Genomic DNA, 13,374 nt, shown 5'->3' on the forward strand with positions numbered 1-13,374 from the left:
ATCTTTATGAAATACCCTAATTTCTCCGCCAGTCCCTCTACACCCTTCTGCATTTCTTTTCCTTCCTTCCTTCCTTCCTTCCTTCTCTGCCTTCCATGCCCCCTAGCTGTATACGCCGAAACCCCAATATCTACTGGGTTCATTGTGAGCTACAACATGTGCTGATGGGCAATAGATGTCTGGGGGTACTAATCTGGGTCTTTCTCTACATAGCCCAATTCTCATATGAATTTCACATCTCTCTGAATTCTCCTCTTCTGTTACATCCAAAAAAACTGGGCAATGGGTTCCAAGACTAGTGAAGGAAGGAGGAGTAAAAAAAAAAAGAGAGCAGAGTGCTGAATTAATTAACACGCAGACAAACAATACTATCAGATAAGCTAAATCATGTTAAAAAGACGACAATACGATATGTGCAAAACCAGTTCTAGTATACACACACAATATTACAGTACACAGTAGCATGTCTGCCAAAGGAGTTTTGACAGTATGGACATAGAGCTGCTAGCACAAATGCTATCTCGTGTTATACTAAACAGGATAATAATATGCAGTAAACAGGCTATGAGAGTGGATGTACTCAACTGACACAGAAAATGTTCATTCATTTATCTTAACTTAAATACTGGTGATGAATTCCTGATAATGTAAACAATTAATTTTGTGACTCTAATGTTCTTTTATTGTAATTCATCGTGTAGCATTTCCTTGGCTAACCCTCTTTCTGCCCTTCATCATGAGGAACTACATAGCCTCAGAATCAAAGTATGCAGTCCAGGAGTCCTTCCTAACTCCTGAACAGCATCTGGTAGGTCCCCAGGGTCATCCCAATATGAACGGCAACACAGCAACTCCTTCTTTTTTAGGAGTTTCTCTCTACTTTACCTTCTAGTTGGAAGGAGGCAGAGATCTCTTCATATAACCTAACAGAGAAAAGCACAAGGTAGTGAAGGATGAGACCCAGACATCCCATTTGTTTTCAGGCTCTTAGGACTGCTGTGCCTACAGTAACAGTCATTCTGCACCAATCCCTCTCTGTTCTCCTTCCTCTTCTTCCTGTACTTGTCCCACTCTGTTTTTTTCCCCTATCAGGTCAAATTCCACAGCAGAATCTCTTTATTTTCCTAATTCCTTAATACAAACATCCTCTGATTCTTTTTCCACATCGTTTTCACCAGTCTGGCTCTTTTTTGTTCAGCAGCTCCCTCTTGGAAATTCATTTGGCATCACCTTAAGGGAACAAAGGATTGGGTAATCTTCCTGACCGCTTTACCAAAGTCCAACTCCTATTCTTCAGGAGCAATGATCACAGGGAAAGTCTTGCTCATCCTTTCCAATCTAAGAAAATTGAAAGATTTTTTTGTAAATTCCATCAATATGTCAAATACGACATCAGCCACTGAATATGAGATTTCATGGGCTTGTACAACTGAAGCACATTTGAACTAACTTTTCAGAGACCTCACGAAAAGATGCCCGGCTAGTCCCATTGCCAGTTTCAAGTTCTTGCTCCAAAATGTTAAACATGTACTAAGAAGGGCGAAAGAAGGTCCTTTTATCTGACCTTTTCTTTGAAAAAGCCAACCCTGATCCATTTATTTTACATTAAACAAACATATGCATTTGGTTCACCTGGAAACATAGAAAATTGCAATCCAAATGATTAAGCTAGTCAAAAGGTGGGTCCTAATAATGGGAACTATTAATCGTATAGTCAAATTCATTGTTTTATCACTACTGAAGATTGAAGTAAACTCTCCAAGTGATGGAGAACTTTGCTGTATGGTTGAAACTGAACTGAACAGGAAAAAAAGAAATGAAAAGATAATTCCAGAAGTATAAAAATTTCATGCTACTCCTGCATATTTAACTGGCTTACATAAACACGCTAAAAAAAGTAATAAATCTTTCTGTAGACAAAAGTAAGATAAAGCAAACATACAGAAATATTCAGGAGGCAGGAATGAAGAATTCTGCAGAGAAAAGGCTGCAAACCAGTCTTTTACAGCTGGGGAATGAAACGTGATGTACCTCTATAAGACTGAATGAAGACACATATTAAAGATTAAAATAGGAAGTAAGACAAAGGCTTCAATAGAAGACTCAAATCACTTAACTTTTCACTTTGACAGAAGTCAATTCATTAACAAATTTTAATGGTGACTGCAACTGTCCTGTGGCCCTTTAATGGAATTTGTTACTTTGGCACTGTAATATTAAAATATTGCTTATGCTATGTTATTTACCTGAATGCTTATGTCATCAACTATCAGAATAAGGATTTTATACAATTGGCCTACAATGGAGCAGTTTTACTCTAGATCTTCCTTCAGTTTCAAAAAATGTGGAAAAATGTGCTTTTATGAATTTTAAACATGTTATTACTGTGGCCATATATATCATACATGCTTTTAGTCTTTTTTTGAACAGCAGATAGACTAGTTGGTTTATTTCTAGTATCAACATTCTTTCAGTCTTTCTGAATTAGCAAAATGGATTGTTCAGCAAATGCTGACCAAGGAATTTCACTTATTTCTTGCAAGGTGACTGTAACATAGATTGATTGGAATTTCTGCAGTAATAGAAAGGTTAAATATTTCGAACTAGAGCTCAAAGCCAGACTTGACACTGACTGAATACCTTCATAAGCTACGACTGACCTCAGACCATCCTTTTTCTCACTGTACTTAATTCCTTTGAAATACTAGATGATTCAGACTTTCCTGCTAAAGCACGCACAACTTTTTCTTATAATGTTTAAAAAACCTTCTGCACAGCCTTTCAAAAACCACAGGAGACAAAAACCCTTAACAATTCCTGAAGAAACAGACATTAGAATCCAATTGCATTTACAAGCTATAACTTTTAAAATGTCTACAATAGGATAAAACACCATGAAGTCTTGCAAGAAAAGCAGCACTATGAAATAAAGACAGCAGACAGTGAAAGAACAGCAGACCACAATGTAAAGTCAAAGTCCCAGGCTAGCCTTAAATAAGGTAGCTCAGGTCCCAGAAGTAATCTAGCCATGACAGCAGGGAGCTCAATTCGGGTAAGCTGTATGAACGCTAGAAAGAGCCGAACTTAAGTTAACATTTTGACCAGTCCATGTAGCAAGCACCTTCAGGGACGGCAAAGTTTTGAAAAAGATATGTTTTAAAGGAACAGAAAATAAACTAGGTAGGCAGTAATCATTGTCCTCTTCCCAGTTCTAGGTTTCATGCATTTTAGTTCAAATTCAGAATTGTCTGTATATTTTGAAAATTTAGGAGAGAGTACCATCAAATTCAAACAGCAGTTGTGATCTGTGTATCTGATTGCCCTGATTAACTTATGAGACCAATCCAAACTACCTTGTTCAACCCAAATGCTAAAACAAAGTTAATGCGTAAGAAGTTTTTTTCTCCTGCAACAGCTCCAACTTAAAAACAGAAACCCTCCATGAGTGCTATATCAGAAGCAGGCCACTGAAGTGCTGCAATTTAAAAGCAGGTGGTAGCTTTGTGCGAAGGTGGCTGAAGGAAACCTCAAGTCTGTAGTAAAACTAATCACAGGTATTTCAGACTGTAAACAAATTAAAAACTTAAAGATAAAATTCTGAGATGCTATAAACAACTGATAAAAGCAAATGAAATCATAAAATACAGGAAATAAACCAATGGGAATGGAAAATAATTAATCCATGTATAAATTAGGAGAAACCAGATTAAAGATGCATCTGAACATATGCAACCAAGAGGTGATCTAGCTCTTACTTAACCAGCTCTAAACTTTTTCCCAGTCTTCCTCACTGGAAGATGTAGTTGTGAACTAACAGACTCTAACCTCTCTACTAACTCCAATTCTGAATTAGCACAGTGCTTAATCCTGATTTAATAGCCAGACAAAATCCAGCTTATCAACTACCAGCCATAAGCAAACATGTACTTAAGAGACATGGCAAAAGGAGATGGTGGAAAGTGGTGAATAGAAGTGATCATGGGCACCGCATCTTTGAAAATTGTGATGCTTGTTTATGTGTTACAGGCCAAATCAGCAAACAAGTCTAAGTGTGCGCCAAATTTCAAGTATTAAGATATCCTAGACATTTTAGAGTAACGTATGTTTAAAGGAAGACATGCTTAGATGCTAAATAATTTTAAAAAATTCAAGTGATCAATTCTATGCTAGCTTGGTGCCATGTTTTTAGATGAGTGTTAGTGAATGTAACAAAGCATGTTTTCTGAAATGGTACTGTACATAACAGAACCTTTAATTTTACACTTATACTTTTAAGTGCCAGATGGATGTAAAGTAAACTGAAAAGTGTTTAATCTTACTGTGAGTAGGGAGTACTGTAAGTGAATATAATCCTGAAGGGCATAACTGATCCACTTTGCAAGGACAGGAGAGAGAAAGGAAGAAAAAAAGCATTCTTTTGTTGCGTACCATTAACTGTCTTTTTATTTTCATATATTAAAAGTGTGACCTTGGAGGTCGCCTCAGCTGTGTGTCAAAATGAAGTAGGCTTAAAACCTCAGTCGTTTACGATCTGATTTTAAAAAAAAGTTCTAAATAATATCATTAAGTTTTACCCTTAGGTTAATGTGGAGGAAAAAAAAAGACAAAGAAAAAACACACCCAAAATGTAATTAAAGAAACGTTTAAACATGGAAACTTAACAGTAAATGGCTAACCAGATGTGCTTCGCAGCACTTTTGAGGGTTCCTTTATCTTCATGGTAGCCTGTAACAACGCCTTGAGCAAAAACCATTTGTAAAGGATAGGTGTTTCTTTGTTTTCATACAACAGAGGAATGAGAGTTGACTGGTTTTGTAGTAACATACATAGAATATTTGACATGTTATTTTCACAATTATTGTACAATAATTAAATTAATGTAGGAAAAATATTTAAGCTGCATTAACAAAAATAGAAACTCACTGAAAGTCATGGTAGCTGCAGCCTTATACTATTTAATTTATCAAATATAAAATAACGACTCCTCTGAATATGGGCCATATATAAGTTTCTCTCTGAATCAAAATAATAGGTGGTGATTTTTAAACCATAGAAAAAAGTAAAGTATTTTTCTAAACATTTATAAAAAGCTATAAAAAAAGCTCAGAATAAAGAAGACACAGCAACTAGTCAGTTACATGTTGGTGTACTGATAATGCCATCATGGATATAGTATAAATAGAATAATGTTACTGTCAATCTAACTCAACACTTAAGGTTGAGAAAAATCTTAAAATATAAGACTTGTTTGCTTTCACCAGTTCTACTTTGATTTAAAATTCCAATTAAACAAAAGGCAGTAATTTCCTGTTTAGTTTGTGCAAAAATAAGGTGGCAGTCTCTGACAAAAGATATTTTTTCTGCATATGTAGATACAGGTGCACATAAATCACCCTTTGTCAAGGCAGAAATTGTGCAAATATGTTCGACACTTATTAAAATATTTAATAAAGCATCTCTAGACACTCTATTTTACAGCATTAAAAATAAATTAGCAAATGTAGATATGCCTACAGTAACCCCTTGAGTAGTCATAAGTGTGAGAACACCTTTGCAAATTGTTGCATTCTTTCACTGATATGACTGAAATTAGTTTTATAATTGATGTTAAAGACATTAAATTGCTTTGAAGCTCTAACAGATTCATCATCTAAATAAATATTAGATTCAATAGAGACTCTATGTCATTTTGTGCTCTACTTCTGTAACTGAAGATTGTTCTCAGGATAATTGATGAATTACATAAAGAAACATTTATTCTTGTTAATTTTAATATAGGTAGAACAACTTCTGGTGAAAATTCTATTTATATTCTCTACAAATATATACATAGCATTTATGCCAGTTTCTCCATTAATCATATGAAACATGATCTTTACAGAAGAATTCAAGCAAATGGTTTCTTAGATTATTGTATGCAAATGCCTGTACAGTAACCTTGCTATCAACTTTGGAGTGTCACCAAACTATGTAAGCTAGGAAAACTTTTCAACATAAGTTTATAATGCCTATGATAGATACTCAAGAACTGATTATGCCATTCTCATAATCAGCATATTTTTTTCTCCAAGAAGCTTAAAGCTCCAAGTAAGACTATTTGTAAAGCAAGAAATGAGTATTTACCAACAATTTTACCAATAAAAGCTTAGAATCCGGTCTACACATTTACGACATCTTTAGCTGTGGCCAATCAAGCCCATATCAGAAAACCTGATTCCCTCCTCATTATATATACTCAAACTTTTTTATATGACCATGATTGTAATTGTTGAATTTTTTCCTTCTTATTTATCTTTTTATTTATTTTAGTGGGCAGCCTTCCCAAAACCTTACTTTTGAGATCAGTTTTGGCGAATGCTCTGTTAGTGCATCCAAAACAAGCAGAATATCTGTATGTTTTGAGGAATATCACTGGCAGGTGCTTCTAGAGGAAAAAAAAAATGGAGGAAATGCCTCTGGGATTACATCCTCGAAAAGTAAGAGAAAAGAAAGGGAAACAAAGAAAAGTGTGCCTTCCTACACATGCACAAAAATGGCTTATAAAGGCGCCTACCTGCAGGCACAATAATAGCAGCTGTAGCATCTAACCTCTATCAGTCATAATCTAGAACAGTGCCACTTTCTATTAACCAAGCAACAGAGGAACTAAAATTACTTATACTGGTCTACGCAAGTCACTCAGTTTGCTCCAGTGCATTTTGATGACTTAATTAGGAAGACAGTGCAGCACATGTGGTTTTCCAGCTAGGTTCATCACAAAGGCCACATCATCAAAGCAGAAGAGTTGTGTCTTCTACAGCTAGATTAAAAATAGGGATTTCTTCATTAAGTGTCTTGCAGCTGACTGTGCCTCTTGGTTTGTCTCTGTCTATTCAGACAATTAAATAAAGCGTCATGCTTTATTTATTTCTTTTTAAAGGCTAATAAAGAAGCCATGAATTGAAGTACAGCTGGCAATCTTTTTATTTATTAAGACCTCAGTGTACACAGTGACAATCTCTGGAAGGCGAGGCACATGCTGGGATAATTTTTTCCCCTTTTAATATATGTCCTCTTTCCAGGCACAACAGTTCTACTAATAGGAATTACAAACCTTTGTCATCCTCCCAAGCAGAGAGAGGAGTTGGGGTAGGGGGGTGATCACAAAAAAATCAAACCAGAAAAACAACAGGGAAAACCTAAGGTTACACCATAAAGCCAATAAATGTGAAACAATCTGAGTACTTTGAAAATGTGTTGATGTCAAAATAAATCTGACAGAGTCAGAACAAATTTAGTCACAATATTCCAAATTAAGAAAAAAACAGCCATGTATTTTTACTTCTATCAGCAGGGATGGATGACTAGATAAATTACATGATCATTATGTAGGTAAATTAACTGAAAACAGCATACAAGATTTACTATACAGTTTCCATTTTCTGATAACAAGAAATTATTATCTCTTGTGTTATTAAGTAATCTGGTTTGTACAGTCATAATGGAAATTCTACATGGTACTATCATACCATGGAAACTTCATAATGTTTCCTTGATAACAAATACATTGTATCATAACATAATGTGATGTAGCATTAATTCATTAATATTAGGATCTAGGAATATAAATTAGTGAAAAATATTTTCAAAATATTTTGCAAGGAACACATATTACCCTGCACTTCAAAGCAAACTGAATACTCCATGAGGCAAGATGACTTTTCAGTCTTAAGAGTTAGTAACTGGTAATTGTATGTTGTTATGTATACTTACAAATGCATATACACATGCATACAAATATAGAGTGGTCAGATTGGATGATCTCAGTTGGTACTGCTTCTTCTCTAGAAGAGGTTACAGTATTGCCTATGCACATTGCAGGGATAGGAGAGAAGGAAAAGGCAGACATGAACAGAAACACGGTCTTTACAAGAGCACAAATGCCAGTTTTTCTCTTTTTTAATTTTTATTTTATTTAGTCTGTCTAAATAGAGCCCCTTCTTCGTAGGGGCTAGCCAAAATGTGAGTAGTGTTTGGGGTTTTTTTTCCTTTTTTCTTTTTTTAGATCTTAATTGAATAATATTTTGTCTGCTTCAAGTTAATTGTATGTGGATGACAAAAGCACATCTTTCCACATGTTCCTTGACCCTAGCAAGGCCTAAACTGCCTGTCTACTCTCTCTGAATTTGACCTTGAATACCACAATCTTCAAACCTGATGGCACTCACAACTGGAAACATTACATTAAATCATCATCCCTTGCTACACATCACTTACAGATGCATTTGTCACAGTTATATTAAATTAGGATCACAAAGATGTACTTTATGGCCAAGAGTGACATTTCATAAAGCCTGTGAAAACAAAATTACCGGACAACGTGCACCAAAACATGGTATTTCTTGCCACTACATTTTGTCAACAGAACAGTTCCTCCAAGATGATCTTTTCTAGGATAGAAGTTATATGATGGAAAGTTAAGACCATGACAGAGATGAATCTGTGGTCCAGGTTGGTAAGGTGGATTTGAGCTGGCAGTACGCCCTTGACCCAGGGAAGGACACCAACATACTGGGATGCTTTAGTGAGAGCATAAGCAGCAGGTCAAGGGGTGATTAGTCCCCTCCAGTTGTCATTCATGAGTCTGCACATGGAAGAGTGCATCTAGTTTTGGGCCGCTCACTCCAAAAGAAAAACAGAAAAATGGGAGAGAGCTCAGAGGAGAGCCTCTAAGATGGTCAGGGCACTGCAGCATATGATACTGGGAAAGGCTAAAGAAGTCTAAGGTAGTGGTCTAATCACAGTCTTCAGTTGCCTTAAAGAAAGTTTTGCAGAAGTGAGAGCCAGATTCTCCTCAGAAGTGCACAGTGAAAGGACAAGATGCAAGGGTCACAAATGGCAATACAGAAAGTTCCAGCTGGCTCTAAATGGAGTAAAAATTCACCTTGAGAGTGGTCCAAAGAGGTTATGAAATTTCCATCCCTGGAGGTGCTCAGAGCACAGCTGGACACGGCCCTGTGCAACCTGGTTTAACTCTGAAGATAGCACTGTTTCGAGCAAAAAAAAAAAAAAAAAATCAGACTAAATGACCTCCATGTGCCTTCTAACCTATTTTTTTCCATGATTCTGAGTGTTCCTACATCAGAGCTACACACTTTCAGTCTTATATTTATACGTATGTCTTTAATCAAAAATAGCTAAAGGTTATCTTTATTTGGGCTCAGATTCAATGAAAGAATAAGTGGAATCTGCATGGAATTTGGGGTCTTATATTTAAAAATTTGACCCTGTTAAATCATGTCCTTCAGTCTTTAGAGTTAACAGTCCTCTGGGACTTAAAACTCTTTTCCTGAGAAGGCGTAGCTTTACATAGGTTTTGAATTTTCTGGCTTCTATCCTTTGCCTTATTTCCCCTGTGACCTACAAACTAGGCTTTCCTGTTCAGGTGCTCTGAAATGCTTACTGGCTCATCACAAAATAGTTATGAACATCACTTTACTTTAAAACAATACAAAATTATAACCAACAAAACTGCCATCTTTGTAAAATATGAGATCAGCTGTTGGATCACTTGCTCAGAAAGGATGAAAACTATCCTCAAGTACCTCCCAGTTGAAGGAATTTAAATCTATATCCCCTACTCTTTGAGAAGTGTCAAGGGAGTACTGGTCACTTAATTTCCTTAGCTGAATGAGCCTTTACTCTTCCTTTACAGCTTCACAATCAGGCACTTGCACAGAATTTGAGCATCCAATTCCCTTTGCCTCTGAGCCTCTGCCAAGACATTCAAGAGTTAAACTAGGGGTTGGGTTTGGCTGAACATTTCTTTTTTAAACATTATTCTCAGAAAAAACCTGCACAACAGTAAAACTAGCTAAATTCTTCACCTGAGCTATTCAATGCCCTATTCAGATCATTGAGAGATTTATTTTTGATATTTGATTGAAAATTCATTCAGGCACTTAAAAAGTACAGAAGAATGAGTGAGTACACATTACATTATACAAGACACTGATCATCTTTATGAAGCAGCAAATGAAGATCTTTCAGTACTAGGAAGGTACCTTTACAGGTTGCCGGGAAACCAGGGGAATATAGAATTTCTTGTCAAAATGTATCAATCATACATATAAACCCAAAGAATCACATTCAGACAACAAATTCAGTAGTTTGACAAGCAGGTAACGGGAAAACTACAAATCTTGTTTTCACTAGGCAGATCACAAAGTCTTAAGTACTGAAAAGTTAACAGTGATTTTAAAAAAAAAAAAATCACACCAATTTAGTTAGTTATGTTACTGAATTATGATTAACTTGACAAAAGCTCTGACGTAAGAGTTTTCAGATTCCAAAAATGACTGCTTACACCTTAGCACGTTAGATGCAGTGAAAAAAGACAATTTGAATTTCTGAAAGTTTCATTACAAATAATAACTGTCTCATGTTGAAAGAGGCAAACAAGCTAGGATAGTGTTTTTCCTGTAGTGTTTCATTAGTAAGGCAAGAAGTATTAGAGAAAAGGAAATTTAAGTATTCTCGTCTACCCCAGAGGAGGTCAAATCCTGGGCTGGTTCTCTTCAGGATTTCAGTAAGCTTCTATGATTATCAGAGAAGGTTGTTTTGTGGTTGTTTGGTTTTTTTTTAAACTTACACTAGCAAAACATATTTCTCAAATTTACATTTTATTATGTATGTTTTATATGTCTTATGCTTTGTTATATAACTGCATCTCCTAAAGGAAACCTATTTCCTGGAGAAATAATGCACTTCACAGATTTAAACATCAAAAAAAGTATCAGAAAAGCAATCCTTGTTTACTTGAAAATGATGGAAATATATCAGGCGTTCTAGTGCAACATCAGTCTTTACTCAAGTACTGAGAGACAGTACTTGTAGACCACAGAGGTCTACAAGCTTCTATCAAAATTTCTCAAAAATCTGGGTTCAAAAGAGGTTTTCTCCTCCTCCTCCTCTCCCCAAGATCTACAGAGAACTCTGTTACAAAAAATTATTAATAATCTATCAGGAGCATTCAAAACTTGTCATTCAATGGTTTTACAAGGCTTTTTTTGTCCAGGTGTCTCTGTAAAGCTCAAGGATTGACTAGATCCCACATATCTGGCATCTGTTCCAGTTCAGATGGAGGGCACTTCCACAGTACTCCCTGCTAAAGGACCTGATCCCAAGCCCAACCAAATCCATGAGGAATGCTCGTACAGTCTTTTTATTAACAGACCAAAAATCTGAAAGCTTGCACTCACTTCTACTGATGTAAAAATATATTAAAAAATCCCAGTTTAAATTACTGAAATCTTCTGCTGCATGTCAGACTTATAGTTCTATGGTTTTTTGACAATGTAGTAACTGGTAACTTTAAAACACTTCAGTGACTTAACTGAAAACATAGAGCTCAACGTATGCATCTGAACATAATATAACATTAGTTAATGCTATGTTTTCTTAGATCAGTGCACTTTAAAATCAACTATCAAGTTTTCCAGCTTTTAAATATGCAGAGCAACTGGAAAGAAAAATCACATCTTTCCCAGATAATGTTCAACCCCTGATTAAATAAAGATGTGCCAAGGCAGAGATACTTTATGCCTCAGGAGACAGCCATAGTGGAATTGCGAGTGTATTTTATATGTGAATTAGAGGTAAGATGTAATGACATGAGATGAAAGGCTCAGCCGTGATTTTAATAAAGGGGAGAGACAGTACTTCCCTGTGGACCCCATATGCAAAAGAGTGAGACTCAACAAGAATATATGAAAAGATTCAGCAAAAACTACAGTAAATGTTTCAAAGTTGTAAGATCACCATTAAAATTCATTAGATTTTACTGAAGTTGAGAATTCCAGTTGTGAGGGCAAGCTTTAACACATTTCTGATAATTTGTCATATGAAATTAAAGCTATGTCATCAATAAGGTGGAACAATTTTCAATTTTTAGATAAGACAGGATTGGAGAGTTTGAAAACACAAAACTGCATTTTTAAAGGTTTCTAATAATATGATCAAAAAATAATTTCATTGAATCTGTTATTTTGAAAGCATGGTTTTTATTGAAACAAAATAACACACCTAATTTAGTAGTACTATGATGACAGACGTTTTAGCTGCTTAATGCTTTTAGCAATCCTCAGAAAAAGCTGTTACCTATAGCTCAATTGCTATTTTTTATGGCTAGAACAGAATTCCAAAGAACCATTATTTCTTTTTTTCCCCATTAAATGGAGGAAAAAGTTCGACATTTTGCACAGGTCTCTCTCTTTCTGTGCATTTAAAAAAAAAAATTGAGACACATGCCTTTGTAAGGAAAAGACATGAAAAGAGCAAAATGAATGGGATGAACTGCTTAAAGGAAAAAAAATAAATCCTGCTTTATTTGATCTTTTGTGATAATCACACTCCTGGCACCCTGCCAGTGAGGCTGAGCATGCTGGTGTCTGGCCAAGTACAGTGATCTCTTGGTTCAAGTCTGAGGTCTGTGATGAAAATTACAAAGCAGGGACAAAAATCAAAATGCCACCTGTGATTTTATTCTGAAACTAATTTGATGGAAAAAGTAATACAATGCAAACAGACTTTTTAGTAGAGTCCATAAAACTGTGACTAAATTGAAACCAATGCAAGTGGATGGAGGTAGCTATCATGGAAATACATTAGGATCTGCAGGCGTCCCTTTTAAAAAGAACGGTAGATGTCTTTGTGACAGGTAGATCGCTTTGAAATTATGTTTGAAGTCCCAGGTCAAACTTTTAAAATTATAATTTCAACTTACATCTTCCTTTATTCTGGAGTCTTTTTGCATCTCCTACATAACGCATTTAAAACCAACAAAACCAGAAAAAAAAGTCAATTCATTTCCTTAATTTACTTTCCATGAATGACCATTCATTATAGGTCAACAAACCCTTGAAGGAAAAAACCTCTTCCTTTCTCTTTTCATTCAGAAGTCTATATTTGAACTAGTTGCCCACAGATATAAGGGGAATTGTATAGCCACAAAATTCTGCATGCACAATGCACAATTCAACTTAGAAATCCAGCCAGTAGTCTTCTATGTTATTATTCAGATGCAAAGCAGAAAAAAACACCACCAAAAATCAGCATGTCACCTTCTTTTTTATGTCTATTGTGTTTTCCTACATTTTACTGAAGTTTTACATTATTAGCAGTACTGATCAAAGTTTGTTTGGGTTTTTCCTAACAAATATTGAAGATGATTCAGAATGACTCAGAAGCTGTTCTTAAAGATTCATTCTTAAAAAAAAAACCAACCCAACAAAACAGATTTTGTTTCCTGTATGTTACTTCAATAAAAATCCACTGTTCACTGAAGTGATACAGGTTACCAATTTTACCACTACCTTCCCTTTAAAGTTGGATAGT

General features: G+C 35.5%; 1 protein-coding gene across 4 annotated transcripts in view; it reads right to left on the bottom strand.

The window, feature by feature from the left end:
• Positions 1-13,374, bottom strand: part of ROBO1 (roundabout guidance receptor 1) — a 760,895-nt gene that overhangs the window by 651,426 nt on the left and 96,095 nt on the right. The window lies entirely within an intron of this gene.

This window comes from Harpia harpyja, chromosome 8 (genome assembly GCF_026419915.1).
Source record: "Harpia harpyja isolate bHarHar1 chromosome 8, bHarHar1 primary haplotype, whole genome shotgun sequence".
In the NCBI taxonomy this organism is placed as follows: Eukaryota; Metazoa; Chordata; class Aves; order Accipitriformes; family Accipitridae; genus Harpia; species Harpia harpyja.